A 20,183-nucleotide genomic window follows, 5' to 3' on the forward strand; every position below is an offset into this window, starting at 1 on the left:
TTAAGATGAAAAAACACTCAGAAAAATATCTAACAAATCCTATCCCCTGAAACCCATGAAAATACCTAAATCTGCTGAAAATATGTGAAGTAGATTTCATGATCAAGAAAGATATTGAAATAATTGACACAGTGTATTTAAAGGCCTCTGTTTTTCTCAGGCATGTTGTTTAATTAAATAATAACCATTTTAAAAAAGAATCATTGATAATATTGTCTGTATACATTTTGGATAAAAAAGGTATCAAATCCTCTCCTCCTATCAGGGGAAGTCAGGTAGCAGCTGTCACTCATGTATCTACATACAGATCCTCTCTCTCAACAGGGATTTTAAAAAGCAGATAGCTTTATCTTCTCTCACTTTTTAGTCTCCAGCATTGATTAGGATCAAACACAGAACACTCCCAGGGAAGAACTCTGAACGGACTTGAAAGCAATGACACATTGGCAAGCTGGTTTGTTCATCATCTTCTCCCAGAAACTGTTGAGTCACAGAATATCTCAAAGTGTGAAGTGGGAGGAACCTTCTCCTTCTGCAAATGTCCCACCTCCTTCTTAGGACAGCGGTGAGGGTCCTATAGCTCAAACAAATTTCTTCTGCAGGAGCATTGTATAAGAAGTAATTAACTTCTAGTAAAAATGCTGGCTTCTGGATTTTACTGCACCTTCTTAGTATGTCTGTGCTGCCTAACCTCATTAATCTTGTTTTTCACGGTCACTGTACTGTGCAGTTATTCTATTAACATATTGTAGTGCTGCCCGAGGCTTCCTTAATGTATGCTCTATTTTATATTTGCCTAATTTATTTCGGCATTTGTAGTGCATTGACCACTGTAGGGTTTCCCTTTCTATGGGCAAATGAGGAAAGCATATGGCATGGAAGAGCAAGCTATTGACTGTGTTCATGGGAAGCCTGGTAAAAGGGCATGGATACTTCAGCACAGAAATTCAACACATCAGCTCAATTAAAAAAAAAGATCAACCGTTTTCCATATGGGGAACCCTCTATACATTTAGGCCTGTGCATACCCTGTGTTCAAGGAAGGGAAAAGAGAAGGTGCCTACAGCCTATAATAGGTATTTAAACTCCTAATAAATCTGGGTTCCAAGTAGTAGCTCAAGGAGTAGATGTTTCAGAGTTCAGAAGCAGATCATGTTATGTGGTAATACATGGAGCAGCACATAGTTCAATCACTGTACATTCTGGTTTCTGTTATTTTTAGGAGGAGCAATAGAACTGGCCAGATTCAGCAAACAAGGTAAAAAGCTATGTCAAGGTGCTAACAGACTTTTTCCATGAGATCATCTCTTCTGTATTCTTCTGTATTTTACATATATACACACATTTCCGTGCTTGGAAGTAAAGGTCGTAATTTTTCTGTCCTCTTTTGATTACTAAATGTACATGGTTTCTTTCTTTAGGAGCACAAAAAAGCTGAAGATATCAACTGACATCCTAAAAAGCTTAAGACAGCTCTTTCTAAACTACACATAGGTTTAATACATGTCAGTGAAAGTTGAGAATCACGTGTAAGTGATTTTGATTTGCAAGAGTATATAATCGTAATCTATTACTAAAAATATTTTTAGTATTGAATTTTTTCATATCTAGTCCTTAACAGCTTCTTAGTTTTATTATTAACTGTACTTAGTTGAACAAAAGGGGAGAGAAAACCTGATGTGTTACTGTTTCATTCTTTCATCATCACTGTTTAAACTATATTCCATACTTAATGGATAATCACCAGACGGTACCTGTGGTACATTCTGAGTTATTTTTCCTGTTTGAAGAAAAATATTTTAGACTTTTGGTGGCAAATTTCAGAAAAGGCTGGAGTCTCTGGATGCCAAATTTGAGACCCATTTTTAACAGCTGTTCCCATTGTTACTGTGAGTAGAGTTTACACACTAAAGAATCATCAGGGCATTAATAGTAAGATCACTTGCTCTGAGTCTAGGAAAAGTAAAGATCAGACAGTGCTTTTGCTTAAACCTTAAAACATCCTGGCATCTCCAAAGTAAGCCTGGACTGCACTGCTCAAAACAATGAAAATCCAGGCCAAGCTTGCTCTAAGTCACCCCTTTGCCGCTGTCATTACATGTTCAGCTGCTGCAGCCACGGAGAAGACAAGCTTTCAAACAAGGGAGCAGCTTCCCCCTCCCAGCCCTGCCTTGACCATTTGTCCTTCATTAATGGCATAAGACAAGGCAATTGTGAAAACAGAGCTTCCTACAGCTAGAAGGGTAAGAATACCCTGAAAGGCTCAAAAGCTTGTTCAAATTGTTTTATGGGAACAAAGTAGCCTTTGGAACCATTTGCATTACAAAGAGTGAAGGTTTATTGTAAAACCAGTTATTGTTTCTGAGCCATGGGGGATATCTGAACAGGCAAAGAGGAGCTGGAGCCAGATGGAGGAGGGAGTTGCTTACTAGCATGTTGCCTTCATGGCATCTTAGGCAACCCAAAGATCAGATATTTGCTGGGGAGAGGAGAGCCCTCAAATCTTCAAGACTTATTTAGTTACAAGTGCTACTCAGCAGGGTGCTGAGCACAGGCTGCAAAGGAAAGGGAGCACTATGGAAATATGGGAGGGGGGATGTAGAAGTATTTACTTTCCTCCCCAGATGCATTTTCATCTACAGTATCACACATAACTTCATCCTCCCACTTGATTCTGACTTCAGTTCTAGGTGGAACTTCTGGCGATGAGGAAATACTGAGAAAGTGTTGAAATACAGAAAGTAGTGTCTACACCATGTATGTCCTGAGGGAACTGAGTTCATCTTCTCATGGCTGTAAAATCTGGGTGCACATCACTGTGCTGTGAGGCACCTACACCGTAGGATCATATGGACGTAGTTTTGCTGGAGAACTCATCCTTTCCACTGATACAGGTCGAGAGAGAACACATCTTCTTGGGAAGAAACTCCAGAATGTAAAAACTAATCTTGTATAATGCACAGAGAAAGGACATTTGAAAACTGCTGTACATGCAGCTGCCCTAACATGAATGACCAGATCTCCAGAACAAATCAGCCAGTCCATCATGCCTTCTGTGCTTCCAGTCTGAGAGATTGTGAATCATCAGAGAAACCAAATACAGCCACTTGTCCCACTGATAGGAACATGATCAGCCTAAGTCCCTGACTATAAGCGTACAAGTGCATCCATGTAACAGGAGAATGTTATTTATTCAGAAACTGATGTCCAGAAATTACATGAGCGCTGACTGATCAAGTAAAAAACTGGTGTTTACAAGTTTGAATGATTGCCATATACTTCTGCTGAGAGGACACATCATTAATAAAATTACTTCTTATTCCAGCAAAATTATGTCTTATTCCTGCTTCCAAACAAGCTGAAAGCACTTTATTAGGGCAACAAGTAACAACTTCAGCTCCAGGTAGGATATAGAGAAACGAACTCTATGATGAAACACAGGAAAACCTGTATAACTGCATACACTGCACAAAGTAAATTAAGAATTTATACCTCATTCACATAATGCAGTTGCTCATAGTAGGAAGCGGACAACAATACTGTATTCACTGAAGCTTTAGGAAGACATTATTTTCACTCTGCTTACAACAGACAGTTGCTATCAATGGCCTAAAGGAAATTGTAGGTGTTAGCAAGCCTCAGCATTGTGGATTGAACTGCTAGTTTTGTATCATAGTAAAGTTGTACATGCTTGCCTGCACATCTAAATGTCAAACTCCTTACATGCATTGCAACTCAACTGGGTCATGTTAATGAGATCTTCAGAAGTGTGTCTTTAGGTATTCTCCCAGCCAAACCAGCTTTAATCTAAGTCTTTCCTCAGCTGTATTCTCAGTGACAATACGTCTGTACTTTCCTCTTACCCTCCGTGTTGTCAGAGCTCTGGCTTGATGGTCTGAGATAAAATGTGTATGCGTACATTCACATGCAAAACAATACCAGCTCTTGCTTCATGAATGTCAGAGCATTTCTTTGGAAATGTGAGTTGCTTATTTCCTGTCTGAGCTTTGTGGAAGTGTTTCACAGTGTGACTTGGGGTGAGTGAGTGATACTGCATGCAACAAATATATGCCAATATATTTGCAGACACCAACATGCCTGTGCCCAAAATGAAAGAACTTAAAACAAGTTCTGTCTCTATTTACATGGACTTTTTTAAAAATTCTTTCACCGAAGTTAAGTGGTACCGAAGTAAGAGCTGTATCCACAGTGGAACTTAATTCAGAGATAAAGCATGTGACTACTTTCATGACGTGCTATTATTTTGTATGATCTTTAAGTTACTGAATGATTGTGCAAGAACTTAGGCATTCATACAGTATTTGCCAAAATGATTTTCATATTGTTTTCTCTTTCTTACATCCAGTACATAAAGTAATTTCTGACCTATATAAATGGCATACAAAAATATTCTTTCCCACAATTTTACAAAGTTTAATCCAACAATCAAACATGATAACAGCATAGATAAGCACAAATGTCAGCCAGCCAGCTGCACACTAGCACAGACATGTCTCATGGAGAAGGTGGTAACACTTTTTTAGGAAGAAAAGCTGATATAGAGTAATGGAGTAATTGCTTTCAAGCTCATGTTCTTAAGAGTTTTGTATTGCTCAGCTTAAAACAAAATAAAACAGCTGCTGATAACAAGAAGACAAGCTTTAAGTGACCCTTTGTTTTTCCAGGTCACAGTTTGCTATCCTGACATAACACATGCACGCATATCTGCTCTCACACACAGACGTAAACTTTCTAAATACCAGCAGATTTACCAAGTGCTCAAATGCTGTTGTTACAAAGACTGTTTTCTAAGACAGAAGGAATATTTCAAGACAAATGTAATGATTTTTGTTAAACTACACTGAAATTTTTCCCTCAGAGGCCAAGCACTGGAAAAGCATGGAAAGAGAAAAAATAAGGACTGCTTTTTGGGAAGGAGTGGCTGGCTTCCAAGGGCATAAAGGAATACATGTCAGAGCAGCTGCAAATGCTTGAACTGGGATTCAAACACATCAACCACAACCCTCATGGTGATTAAGGAATAAGTTAACTCTCTGTAGAAAGATCTATTATTTATAATGTGCAGTGCTCAGCACTGTACAAGCAAGGAGAGAAGCACCAACTCAGCTCCTTTTCTCCACTCTGACATTTATCAGTAGCTCTTGGATCATTCCAAGCGCACACTGCACTTGAGGCTTAGGCACCTGGTTATACCAGCTTTCTTAATCATGCATTTTAAATGTATTCCTCCTCTGATTTTATACTTTCAAACCAGTTCAGCTATCACCTGATTGCAGTTTACACACAACCCTAATCAACATATTACAGCTTGGGAACTGCTGTGCCATGCCATTCCATTTAAAGGAAATGAGCTGTTCCTGTAATGCATCCGATTGCCTGATCACACAAAAAAGTTAAACTCTTAAAAAAAAAAAAAAAAAAGAAAAAAAAAAGAGCAAACATTAAACACTTTTTGAATCATGCAGCCATATGAGTTTAAGCCTTTCCCATCCCCTGCATAACACTGCTCACATTGTGACTCCCACTACCTGGAATCCCTGGGTTGGTGAGACAGGATCTTGAAGCCACTGACATTGGCTTTCAATACGCTCCTTATTTCCAAGTAAATATTCTGCAAGCGTGTGATTTTTTGGCACTGCCTTAACTATTGTGGCATTGCCCTGAAGGACAGACTAACCCAGTTTATAATAAGTGTATTTAATAGTGCAGAGCTCTATAGCTTGTCTAGTAGGACTTTAACCATGGTTTTGTAAATGATTTCAAAATCAGGTTGCAAACCAAAGGGAGTTTATTTGTTGTCTGTTTTTTTAGTAATAATTTGCATGTTGCTCTGCTGGTTGTTTTTTCTTTTTGTGAAGTATACATGTTTATTTAAATGTAGGCATATTTGTGAAGGCATCAGATTTAATTTTTTGTTTTGAATCAGAATATAAATTCCTGTTTAAATAAAGATTTTTATATTGACCTTACTCAAAATATATATAGCCACACAGAAATCCCATATACTATGGCAAGATCATAAATGTTGTTTAAGAGGGAGGTAATTTCAGCTTCTGCAGTCTATGTCCAGTGCATTTGTTGTATTTTTTGTCAATGACAATACACAACAGAAGGGAGATTCAAATATTTAATGTCAGATACTTAGTTGTGGTTTTAGTAAAGGACTTCAGTTTCAGTTTGTGTACTAATAATGGAGCATGCTTTAAATACATCTGGTACTGTGTCAGTGTTTTAACACAGTAAGAAAAATTACTGTCCGCAGGAAGAAACTAGCCCTGAAATTATTCGGTATGGACAAAAATTACCCAAACAGTTCAAAGGGTTTCATAACAAAACCAAAACCATGACCATTTTTCTTCTATAATAATTTTTTTTGACTGGGCGTGATGTAAGGTCTATGTGCTTCTTTCAAAGATTCCACATTGGATTTATGCTGTGTTTCGTGTCAGCCATTGCATAAGCAAATTATGAGAAAACTCTGGTTTACAGTTTATGCAAAATCTAGTGACTTTGAAAAATTGTGAGACCAAGACTCCAAAAATTGGCCCAGGGTCAGTCTTCAAGTACAGAGTATTAAAGACCAGCACAGTGCTTTTTTGCTGAATACCAATTTCCCTCCCTTCTTATTCCTGGTGAATGACAGATAGTGATTTTGGAATCCAAGTTAAAGCCATTAAATATCATGTTTGTCACAGTAATCTTTTTTCCAACCACTTTGTTCTGGTGGTAATGCTGTTCCAATTCCCACAATAATCCTGTATTTTTGTGTCACTTCTGGAGCATGGACAATGAGCTAACCCCAAAGAACACGAAAGTACAAGTTTGGATATGCACATCTCTCTCTATATTTGGTCATTGATATTCTTTCAAACAGTAAAGAATAATTTTTTAGCATATTAATATACAAAAACAAAAAATGAGACTGTTATTGAGATTGCATAAAGTCAAAAAGATATATTAAATTGTCCTCGTGTATGCAATTCTGTGTTGTGCACGCAAGACTTTGAATGGGATTTCTGAGGACTGTTGGAAAACTGCTGAAAGCCACTACAAATCCAGAATGGATGAGGCCAGTAAATCCAGGGAAAATAAATGTTTTCCTTGCAGACTCACCTTTGATGAACTAACATATAACTTTGATGTGATTATATTGGCCTAAGTATGGTCATGAAAATTGAAAGTGTTCCTCTTGCTAAGTGAGCATGGAGACTTTGCCTCTTTCTGCAAACACAACCATGTGGCAATTGCAGTATCAGAGCTCTGAGGCTCAAAAACTTGGTAATGGTTATGGAGACAGTAAATAAAACGAGAATCTGCTTACCCAGTATAATTGGATTTTTAAGGAAGAACTGGTGCTCAGGAGACAGGTGTCTGGACCAGGGCAGACACCTGTCTGATGGTGGCCCACCATCTGACAAAGCTGATAATGCCAGCATAGCCCCACTCAGATCAACCAGACAAAGCTGCACAAAATCCTAATTTTGCCTCATCAGCAAGATATTATTTATGTCAGGACACAGACAGCAGAAAGGTGGCACACAGGTGGAAAGTGGGTGAATCAAAGTAGAGGAGATACAAGAGGAAGTGTTTAGTCACTCCTGCTTCTTGAGATTATCTGCAGTACTGAATTTATAGTTGTTTACAGATGCATTTTGCTATTTGGTTCAAATATTTACTAGACCCCATCAAATAATCAAGCAAGTAAAAATTGTTGCTGTTGTTTTCAAAGCTGATTACAGAGGACAGATATTGCTTGTTAATCTTTCCCATTCCTTGATTATACATTTGGAATATATGTTCCTGTATCTCTTTTCAGAGCAGATGCAGAAACCACAGGATGTCGTTTTAATCCTCATTTACTGTCACAGCTATGGATCCAACTGGTTTTATTCCAGGCAAAGCACAGCCAACTGCAGTATGTCTACTTGGGGTAGCTGTCATCTAAGCAAATAATGTTTTACCTGACCCATGCACAAAATAAATCCCTCTCCTCTAGATATTAAGCTGACAGTCTCTTATCACCTTACATGGTGGGAGAGGTAAGGGGCAGATTAGGAAAAAAGTGTTAGTCAACTTTTTGTAGCAGACCACAAAATGTGGAGCTTATGTGACTTGGATGGAGCCAGACTTTCACCCTGGCCAGAAGAGAAACACAGCTATTGCCAGGGTTACAGATGACTCTAGCACTTTAACTGTGAACCCAGTATGGGGGGAAAAAAAATTTAAAAAATACAAAGTTCCTGAATGTGACAGAAAGTTTCAGCTCCCAAACTGCAGTAAGATTCAGGTGTGCTGAAACAGCATCTTTATGTAGTTCATAGAGAGCAACTTGTATGATGGCAAGTAAGAATGCAAGCACATTTAAAGCACTTGCTTCCGTTTTTAAAGGAAACCTAAAGAATGTACTTCTTGGGAAGTACATTCTTTAAGGAAAATATTTATGGCATATGGCTACAAATGGGTAGCATATTTAAAAGTATTTCTTAAAATAACAGAGGGGAAGCAGCACTTCAATTTATTGTTTGTTAATTAACAGGGCCCTGAAAATAAAAGTGTTTGCCAACAAGTAATTAAAGACATATAAGCTAAACCCTTTTTTGAGCTTCAAGTATTTCTTCAGTTTAAAACTATCTGATTAAAGAGATGACAAGCTGTATTAGAGCACCCCGGCTAAAACTGCGAGATTCACAGAAAGAAGAAATCTTTACTCTGTCGGGCACTGGAGGATGTCTATCAGCCAGCAGCATGTGCGAGATCTTTCTGTTCCTACAGGTGTTCACAGAGTATGTTTCCCACAACAGCTGGCCAAAAGGGCTGAAAGCACCCCAAACCTCCTGTGAGCCCCTGTTTCTGCATCAACAGAAGCTGCACACACGTGCACACCGGGCGGGTGCACACCTGCCCCACACACCTCAGTGTTTGCCACTTGTTTGGTTTACCATCACAAACCAGCTCAGGATGGTGGGGGCTGAGCTGTGGGAGCACTAGCTGAGGTCCCCAAACAAGGGGACCTTTCTGTGTAGTCTGCCAGGCAACAGAGCTGGCAGCTGCCACTTCAAGGGCAGTAGCCCTGTGCAAACACCCGCTTACGAACACCACATACCCTGGGCATTAGTCACAGCATGCCGTGGGCTAACATGTGTTCACACAAGCAGCACGAAAGTCAACAAATGAATAAAACCCTGCCCCTTGGTCTCGAGTGAATGTATCCCAACAGGAAGATCCATTTATCATGGAGAGGAGGGACTGCAGGACAGCTGCCAATCTCCCTTTGGCCTTCCGGGGTGGCGCTAGCTGCCATTGCCAAGCCCTCCCTGCTGAGCAGACCTGCGCCAGGACTGGTCCTGAAGCCACCCATGCCCTCCAGCTCCCTGAGTCCATTGGGGTACAGCTGTGGGCCACAGACAGAACACTGCCTCAAGAAATTCCCAAGGGCCAAATCAAAGCAGAAAGGGATATTTCTGCTCAATTTTCCCCGTACTGTTCTCTGTTCAGAGACAGCATGGTACACTTGCTCCATGAAGTCACCACCTACACCCTGACCCTTTTTCCTTGTTTCCTCTCAGTCCCATCAGCATTGCTTTGTATCTTTTCCATTGTGGACCACTTAACATTTCATAGACCAATCCTCAGCAAAAAAAGGAACTTGAATGTCTTATAAGGTCAATGCAGACCCCCAGATTTATTTCTTCTATTATAAATCAATGATCACTGTAGACCCTGGAGCAAAAAAATACTTTGCAATCTTCTATTGGTGCAGGGCATTTCCTAGATAAGATTTCTCCTGAGAAAAACAGATAGAAACCAGGAACATAAATTAATTTACAACAGACAATTTATTAAAGCAACAACAAGGAATTGCAACCCTTTCATGAGCCTCTATGACTCATGTCTAAACAGGCTGATAAAGTGATTCATCCTGCGGGAGAGTTGTGCTCAAATATGCTGCTGCTATCACACTTCCAGAACAGCCTCTCCAATGGCTTTTCTCATCCTAAGAGACACCGAGCATCCAGACAAGGAGCAATACAAGTTCCTTTACACTTGCAAGCTTGACAGTAAGCAGACTGACACTACAAGTCTGATGGATAAAACCAAATCAAAAGGATGCCCTTTACAGCTGCTCTAGGTGATAGCAGGGGGGAGGAGGAGGAGGAAGAAGGCAGAGGTAACTGGGCTCATTCCTGTGCTTGTATTCAGATGAGCCTTTTGTCTTTACATTTCATGGATCCCTCTGAAATCATTCCACACAAACTTAGAAGGACGTCATCCAACAGATTTTATTTAGTCATGGAGACATTTAATAATCAGTAACAATACCACAGGTGGAAAATCTATAGCCAAAACATGAATTTTTTGGTATAATTTTCAAGAGACGGAGAGATGATACCTATTTTGTCTGAAAAGAAAAAGAAAAAGAAAAAGAAAAAGAAAAAGAAAAAGAAAAAGAAAAAGAAAAAGAAAGCTAAAAAAACTTAAAGTAGTACCAACACTGATTTAATATAGTTTTACAATATTCCTATGTTTTATTCAGAATCAGTAGAGAGACACATTTCCTGTAATTTTTCTGAGTGTATTACTTTTGAGCAGGAGCAGGGAAGAATGACTGCATGCTCAACAGTACCAAAACAATGTTGTTTTGGCATAACATTAATCAATTTTTTTGACCCTTCAGTCTCTCTGACCCAGTTCTGAGAAGCTTATTGCTGTTTTCAGGTCAGAACTTGCTTCAAAAAGCCAAGTGTTGACTTCCCACTTATAGATTATGCTGGCAGGAATCTGTCTGCTTACGTAGCATATATCTTTGTCCTTGGTCTGCATTGTTTCTATAGTTCTCTAGTGCAGAAAATTACAAGAAATGACCTTACAACACAATTTATAGATTACATCATCAGTGGAATAAAAATTTATAGCTGATTGATTAGTTCTGCCTTTTTTTAGGAGTTAAGGAGGAGAAAAACCTTCTCTTCAAAGGATGGATAACAGAAAAAAAATGTTTTCTGAGAAATAGATAAAGTGATCTATTGCAAAAACAATACACAGAAGTATAGAACCCATAGAAATTATAAGATTCAGTAAATAGGATGGATAATCAGAGTCCCCTGGAATTCTAATATGCACTGGCTAAGTTTGACCTACACACAAGCTTATTTGTTAAAGAAACTAAAACAGCACTGAAGATGGTAAAAGAAGCCCTGTTCAGTCTTGTGGTGTGTTGTGGAAATCGAACCTTTAGCCTGTATGCAATATTATGAAGGAAAAACACGTTTGTAGAGTTTGCCTTATGGGAAATGGGAGCACCAGCTGTAAATACTTGAAGCTTATCTCAAAAGGCAAGAGAGTGAGTGATGCAGGCACAGGTAAAGGCATATGCCAAGTAGCTGCATTTTAGAGATAACAAATACAGTTTTATGTTATATAGAGTAACAACACCCATACCACTACCCCCAAAAACCCCACATCTAAGAAGCATTGTGCCAGTTAAGCCATTGCTTTCCAGAGGGAGACCTCTGCATTCTCAGATACACCAAGCTCTCTCTAGAAGTGCCTCAGTTTGGATCCCAGAAACTGAGGCACTTATCAAGTTACAAATGTTAATGAAACACAGACTGTGTTTATCTCCATGTTTTGTATATGTTTTTTTTCCTCTTGCAGTCCAAAGAGATTTCTGCAGATGTGTTGTCATTAAAATAGTTACAGTGTGATTTGGAAAACTAGATTGTTTCATACAAAACAATTCCCTATTAGAGATGTATCTATCAAAGTCATGAATGCTACTGATAAATAAAATACAACACTGGTCAGTTTAGCTTGTGATTCTATATTCAGCTTTACTTATATCTATTTTCCGCATCAATTCAAGTAAAACAGGGTTGCCTTTCGGAATATGTACTTTCTACAAGCCTGAAAGTGAAGAAACTGGTTTTTTGCAATTACTTCTAAGGGAAATCTAAATATTAGGCTGCTGTGAAGGGAGTTGCATAGCAAAATAGAATTTCAGGGAGCAGAGACCAGAAAAAAGGCCAAAGAATTTACCTGAGATTCAACAGTACATCCCTCTGTACCATAGTAGTCTTACTAAGGATTTAATGAGCTCCTTGAACCTAGGAGTGAGATCATGCCAGATACAAAGTAAAAGCTGTTATTCTCTTCAAGAATTGCAATCTGTTCTGTCACTACTTTGTTTTCAGCTCCCCTGTGTGCCTTCTTCCTTCTATGTACAGTTTTTCATTGTTAGGCCAAAGTGCAGGTTCTGCTTAACCTGATCTCACTGAAAAAGTTGTGCCAAGTCAGCCCTTTCAGCTTTCATGGCTTTGGCCGAGCTCATTTGCTTGTATTTCCCCCCCAGGGATTTTGCTTACAATGGAGACCTAAAGATCTCATTTCTGAGAGGCATCCTTGCAAAGACAGTTGCTGCCTGACACAGCTGTTACAGGACACCAAGGAAATCACACCATGAAAATAATACTGCCACCTCTGGGTGTGTAACATATATATCATTCATGCAGGGTTACAGGCATGATGGAATGGCACATAGGGGTCATTTTAAAATCCACCTAGACTGTAAAAACATGCCCTCTCCAGAAAGCAGGGCAGATCTGCATCTGTGTGCCTTGTGGCAGGGTAGGATGGGAAAGGCAGAAAACAATAAAGTGGAAAAATAATGGCCCTCTTTAAAAAAAATAACTTTATACACCATATGGAAGTGGATCATTGCACTGCCCTCACTGGGGCCTCTCTCTGCTCTGTTTGTTCTGAAGTCATCTACAGAGAGCAGGGAAAGGATTGGCTTAGCTGTGTGCCATGCTCCATGCTGTCTTGGGAGCATTACTAATCTCATAATAATACCAACTGTAAGACATCCCCCAGTGTAAGAGAGCAGGGAGCTAAAACAGACAAAGGGAAGAAGGATTACTAGCACAAGACTGAGACAACAAAACAAGAAATGAAAGAGGATCAACAGGCAGAAAAAACACAAAAAGAGATAAATAGTAGAAGATGAGAAAGGGGGCAAAAATAGGCATGAGCAAACAAACACAATTTTACAGAAGATTTAAAAGCTCATGATATGCCAAAGGGCCCCCCGATCTTTTGGCACCTTTTTGGTGACAGTAGGACGAGTCCCCTGTTCTTTTGGCACCTTTTGGATGACAGTAGGACTAACTACTGTGTCACATCAGTGCTGAGCTGCAAACAGTCATCTCACACCGACTTTTAATCACTGACACCTCAGATTCAGAATGGCACAGCAAGAGAGCACCAAGAGGTCTGCATACCATACAGTGGCCATACAGGGACTTAATCACCTTGCTGTGGTGAATTTACAGAGCAGCTGCTCTATAAGGCCTCAGTGCTTAAGTATGAATAATATGGTTTTAGCAATACTGCTCAGAGTTGAGGAAGATTGCCATGCATGTCCTTAGCTGTGAACAGTAGGAGATGAAAGAGCTGTTCTGCTTGAGCTTTAGTGCAGAGAAGAATTTTGGAAAGTAAAGTGTGATTATTTGTACATCCCATTTTATAGCCTACACAATGCTTTTCCAGCTCACGCAGCTGTGTTTGACTGACAGAGAGAGAAGCTCTCAGATTTTACTCTAGCACTTTTTTACCTAGGGGAATGCAATGTTGGCCTCCATGTTGCAAATAAATGTCTGAAAAAGAAATTACCAAAGATTGCTTCCTCTTCCTTTGTTTCCTCTTAAGTGGCACATTTAAAAAAAATATTAGGCAATAGATATACATTCTCCCTGTTCTGGTTATCATTGCTTAGGGTCCTGCAGAAGTTTTGGCAATTTAGGAAACGAGGAAAAGTCTTACATGTAAAAACAAGACTTTACAGAAATAAACTTTTTCCCATGTATGTCTGGGTTTTGCACTTACCCACAAAGATATTGGCACCTCCTTCTGAAAGAAGTGAGTTTCTGGTCTTGGAGATCATTCCTTTAGGTGGCAAGAAATAAGCTTTATATAAATGTTTATGAGCATCGATTTTTGTTGGAAAAACTGCAGGAAAGAAACACACTGAGAATTCTTCTCTCAGTTTGTTTTACTGAGCTTCATAGCATGAGTTTCATAAATACCATGAAGGAAAACAAACCAGCAACTTTTTAATTTTGTGCATAGTGAAAATCCTGCTATGGCCTGCAAAAAACAAGACAACCTGATGAATGGAAGTCTAAAACATAGCATCAAAAATATATCATTTCATGATTTGAGATTTGGAATGCTCAATACCACCCAAACTCAAACCCCAGAGATAAGAGTTCCCAAAATGCTCTAGAAGCTTTAGTAATAGTGTTACTAATTGATAAAACAGGACACTGAGAAACAAAGTCAATTTAGCATTTAGAACATCAGACTAGAAAGTGGATAAACCATTGGCAACACCATATCTTGAATTTCTGTAAACCAAGAATTTTGAAACTCATTTTTGTGACAAATTAATTGAGCCTGCTTTTTAGAAAATGTTCATCAATGAAAATAAGTCCTTTTGAATGATTGGTAATGAAACACTAATTTTAAGAGTTAAAGCTGTCCTTTCTGTGTCTAAACTCTGTAATGTTATAAAGACCTTCATAATTTAGTTTCCAAATAAGCACTGAATCAAGCCTTGCAGTGTCTTAGTCACAAGTTGTCTCCAATTTCCAAAAGAAATTAAGGTAATGAAACTATTTGCAGGGGGATGAGCAGCAGGAGAAGGTTTTAAATTAGAAGAGTCAGAAACATCTTAACAATTTTTATGCTACATTAAACTGGAAAATTATTTCTATGCCTGTCACACTTAACTTATAGGGAAAGTTTCAATGCATATCTAACATAACTGTAGTTTTAAAAACATCTTTAAAAACAGAAATGAAATTAAAGAGCTCATGAGCAGTCGTGATTAATCATTTTACTAAATAATAAATATATAATTTCATTTCAAGGCTGGTATTTTCCATACTGATCCCAGCCGAAATGGGAAACAGAACATATAATATTTCCAAATTGAAAAAAATTAATATATATAGGTTTTCTATCTATGGATATTGCTCAGGAGAGCCAAGATTTGATCTTAATTTGTGTGTGAAGACAATGAGGAATTATATCAACAAACAGGCATGCCTTTATATATGACTATATATGAATATTGTCAATTGAATAGACTCATTCTCATCACTAAGAATTTCTGGTTTAAGCATTGTACCATAAACAGCTTATAACAAGAACTGTTTGACCTGGATAGGATAGAAAAAGATGAGAGGCCAGACAGTGATAATGTGTTAAATCTCAAGAGACCTTAGCACACTAGCCATGACTTTAGCTAGAATGCCACAACTAACAGCCCTGCTCTAAATGAAGATGCCCTGGTCTTTCTAATATCTCCCATTTTGGGTCATCCAAACGACTTTGTCTACAATACCACATTGTTGGGTGAAAAGGAAGAGTACTATTTTATTAACTTAGTCATCTACGTGATGTGTCAGTTCCATGGAGAAACTTCCCTGAAAAATTTCCCTGACCAATTATTAGTCAGAGCTGAACAAAACATCTTGTAAACAGCTATGGTTCAAGTGAAAACCTGCTTCTGTTGTCAGCTGTCTGGAGGAAGTGAAGGTCATAATATTTGCTGTCCTTGCTTGCTTGCTTGCAGAAAAAAACAGGGCAGCACTAACTGTAAGCTGGCTTATGTTAGTGCAGCTGTGTGCAAGAGGGTCATGGCAAAAAACACCTCCATCCTGTTGAAAACACTGTAACTCTGTATTATGGATTAAATACACGACTGGGGCTATCTTGCCATAATGTCACTGATTTCAGCAGAGCTATGATGATCTATGCCATGAAAAATCAAACTTTTTGGACTGTCATAGCCAAAATGATATGCATGTACACTAAGGAAATTATAAAAAAGAAAAAAAATTCAAAAATAAACACATGAAACTTCACATAATCTAATTTGGATCAAATTCAGAAATATTTTCTCCACGTCAAGGTGCATATGGAGGATATTTTCCTGGTCTCCACATGTTTTCTGAAGAGGAGCTGCCTCATCTCACATTTAACCTTGCATGCGTGACAGTCTTACCATGATTGATTGCCCTGGGGTCAGCTTGAAACACAAGATACAGAGGCATTTGTTCATGCAATGACGCAGATCCTTGGGTTTTTTGTTATTATTTTTCAGCCCCTTAAGTGTTCTCAGTTCCTTCATTCGGAACCTTTATCTTTCACTTATTTCATAGTGACATTTCTCCCTCTGTTAGTTGTCCTTTGTCGTCTACTATTATTCAGAAAGTATAAAAATAAAAATCACAGTTCACAAATAATACACAACAAAGAAAAATAACAGACTTCTCACTTAATCATTTAATTATTTGCCTTCCTCAAACTGTCAACAACTTCTTGATGGAAATATTCTGTGATTCATTTCTTCCTTGATGTCATCTTAGGGAATAATTTATCTGCTCTCACCTTAGGATACAAAGCTCTCTCATTTGATAAGGGCTGGTTTGGTATTGGACACCATGCCACTGAAATACATTTATAAGCAGATGATATGATCGGTTCTGTAAGAGAAGAAACATAAAGTTCAATGATTTAAAATATTCCACTTGGGGTCAACCAGGGCTTGCAGAGTGTCATGGTTGATTTCCGTGTGCGCCCCTGACTTGGACCTTCATACAAACGCATCCCTGAAGTTTCAGTGGTTATGCCAAGCATTCAAGCTCAAAAATCCCTCTTTTTGCATACACGTGTGAGCAACTGCAGCCATTTCAGTGGAGCTTTATTCACCTTTAATAATGTTTTGAGGATGTGAATTTTAAAATGTTTTATATGCTTCATTTCAATAATCATCCACTTGAATTAACTGATTGGCACTGAGCTCTTTGGTGATGACTGGATCATCACATATTTTTACATACTGCCATTTGTCTGCGGTTGGTTAGTGTCAATAACATGCAGGATAAATTATTTATCTGTAAACATTCTTATGTCTACTTATATGTAACTCCTGTAGATTGGTTATTATGAACACATTGCAAACCTTTGCTTTGGAATGGAGAAGTCTATATCTGCCTTTAACAATTGTTATGAGTAGCAATCCCAAAATTTCCCTTAGATATAACCAGACAACTATTTCTTTGTGAAAAAGATTCATCAGAGATTTTTTTAAATGAAAGAATATATACACAAACCCCCATAATAACAAATAGATTTTTCTGTTATTTTCTACTGAACAAAAAGCCATTTCCTATTATCAGGTGAAAATGCAATCTAATTTTCCTAAGCATGTCTTATTCTCTTGTTGATTTTTTCAATAGAAATGAGGAGAGCAGCAGCACACAGCAGCACCACACCTAACAAAGACTGCTGGAGTGCCACGATGCCTCTCCAGCTGCTGCTTTATTGTATCCTCTCTTTACAAGGCCTATTATCCATGCACCATACTACTCGTTTCCTCTTCTTCACCAGCATCTTCCTTACCGCAGGTGGCCACTGCTGGCCCTGAATTGAAATTTTCTTGTGCAATAGACCCTGTAACCTCTCCTTTAAACTGCACAACCTCCATTCAGTTTGCAATATACTAAGAAATACTGCTCTTCCTTTCAATTATTGTGCCTTCAGCATTATATCTGGTCATTATTTCTCTCCTTCTTTCTCTTTGTTACCTCTTTAAAATCAGAAAATATTGTCTGTGATCATTGTGGACATGTAATCAGGCACTCAAAGGCAGTTCCTATAGGCTTCAAAGATAAATTTTAGAAAATCAGACCACCTAAATATAAAAGTCTAAGTTAAATAGTCTAAATAAATTAGATAGTTTTAAATATGTTAGGATAGATGGCTCAAAGCATGTATTCTTAAATGGTGTAAATACAGATTTCAACAGAGCCTTCAGACCACGTGTTTTTAACAAAAATTCTAAACCTGGAGACAGAAAACATAATATATGCTTATAATGTCAAGCATGGCAGTAGTAAATCCCTTTAGGTTGAAAGTCAGAAAATGTAATACACAGTCAAGAACAGCTTTTGCTACATTTTTATTTCACAAGAACTTACTGTGTTACAAAACTACAACTGTCCTACAGCTAGAGAAATAATGTGATCGGGCAGTTGAACAACATTGGGATTTGAATGAAAATTATGTTTCTTTACAGAGTTTTCTGGACCAGATGCCCTTGCCTAAATAATCAGTATTAAAAAATAAGAACATTTTTGCCTTTTGCAGTTTGCTTCATTTAAATATCTGTTGCATTTTGAAAGGATATAGGTTACAGTCACTAATTTTCTTCCTTAAGGAAGAACATGCAGAACATATGTAATGACACGTGTTGAAGTTTTAGTTTAGTTTGAAATATATTGAATCTGATTTGTGAGCTAATCCATTCTAGGGATGGCTTCTCAACAATTTTTCATATGGGCCCTATCAAATTAAGTTCAGAATTAAAAGATTTTGTTTAATACAGACACAAATGAGACAAAACCGTTTAATTTAGGACTTCCCATTGCAAAGTTTAGAACACAGCCCTTGAGTGATTTTTCCAGCTATGGTCCAATAGTACAATGCTAAACTTGCAGCTTTGCAGGAATTGGACTGTAAGCCTTGCAGAACACTCCTCCACTTGTGTTGACCAGCCACAGGAATATCTGGATAACTGAAAATCTCTCTGACAGCTTCTTTTTTCCACCTTAATCATCACCAAAAAAAAAAAGAAAAAAAAGAAAAGAAAAGGAAAAAAAAAAAAGAAAAAAAAAGAAAAAAAGAAAAAAAGTGGTATGATGGAGTTGCCATTTTGCCCCAGCAGACTCTGATGGTCAGCAAACATCTTTGGCTCAGCACACTGCTTATTGTTTAGCTCTGGTTTTAAGAAAAGCATATTGACTGTATATCCTCCTTCAGCAGCTGTGCTCATAAGGCCCACAGTAGCTCTGTGGCTGAGTGGACAAAAGTGTGAATAGGTACAAACTTGGCCCACCTGGCTGGAGACAGCAGTTCACAAATCACTTTTTTCCATAGTGTGCATAAATTCCACGCTGCAAGAGTCAGAACCAAGAAGAATTTCTCTGTCCTTGTTCTTGCCCATCATCCTCCAGTTCAAGATTAGCTAATGCATTTTCCTCAGAAACATAAAATAAAATAGCATAATCTAAACTAAGATGAATAATTTCTGATCAGAGAGGAACAACATGAATAATTCAAACATAATGCAAACCCAAGAATATATTCACACACACTCCCTCAGTATCATGTCTGCTATGTCAACAACACTGTTTATTTAATAAGAATATTTTCGCAGAATCTAGAATTCCCAGTTATGGCTCAGATCTCATTTTACTGTGTTTTGTGTGCAGAAAAGATAATTCTTTTACTCAGATGTTGCAAATCCCATACTTACACATAAATCCATGTATGAAATATTTTACAAGAAGTGCTATATGTGAAGACAGTTTTTGCCAAACTACAGTTTTTCAAGATGTATGTGAGATTAATGTGTAAGACTGACACTTAAGCATTCTGAAGATCATAAGACATGTTTTATGGTGCATTAAAATCTCATAATAACAATTTCAGGGAGTTAGCATGATGCATTATTCAGAGTTAAGTACTGTCTTCAGTGATAAGGGCTAACATGCCATCAGGCTATATAAACCATGGCTTTGAAATATCAATTTTCATTTATCAGTAGGGTCATTTACATAGCTAAACTGAGAACATAATTATGTACTTTTTCACTATCTTGGGGGGAAAAAAATTGGACTTTTTTTCCAACATCCACAAAATGAAAAAACATTCCAAGAAAGCTGTTATTAAGTCATTTAACCTTTCATACAAAATATATTGTCATGGATTTGGTTATAAAACTACAAGTACATGCATTCTGGTTTCTGATATTGAATGTAAGCAAACTAATTTAAACTCTAGGGTAAATACTGTATTCAGGCATAAATGTAGTACTCTGACTGGGGGTTTGACAGATTGCATCTATTTATCTGTTACTTTGGTAAGCAACACAGAAAAGCCATGCAACCTCGCAGCATTCCTCTACAGCTTGACCCCAAAGAGGAATTCATCAGCATGGGTTACTTAATGCTGCATATTGTCCTTAATCCACATACGAAATACTGCATTTTAAGGCCTTTAAGCTGATAAAAGGGTATGCTCATACAGTTAATGGG

General features: G+C 38.0%; 1 long non-coding RNA gene across 1 annotated transcript; it reads left to right on the forward strand.

Annotated features, from left to right (window-relative positions):
• The first annotated feature begins 376 nt into the window (after positions 1–376).
• On the forward strand, positions 377–3,319 carry LOC120499904. Its single transcript, XR_005626991.1, has 3 exons — positions 377–565; positions 1,223–1,258; positions 2,685–3,319. It is a non-coding gene; the product is annotated as an uncharacterized LOC120499904 (long non-coding RNA).
• The last annotated feature ends 16,864 nt before the right edge of the window (positions 3,320–20,183 follow it).

The sequence above is a fragment of the Passer montanus genome, unplaced genomic scaffold (assembly GCF_014805655.1).
Source record: "Passer montanus isolate IOZ18808 unplaced genomic scaffold, ASM1480565v1 scaffold17, whole genome shotgun sequence".
In the NCBI taxonomy this organism is placed as follows: Eukaryota; Metazoa; Chordata; class Aves; order Passeriformes; family Passeridae; genus Passer; species Passer montanus.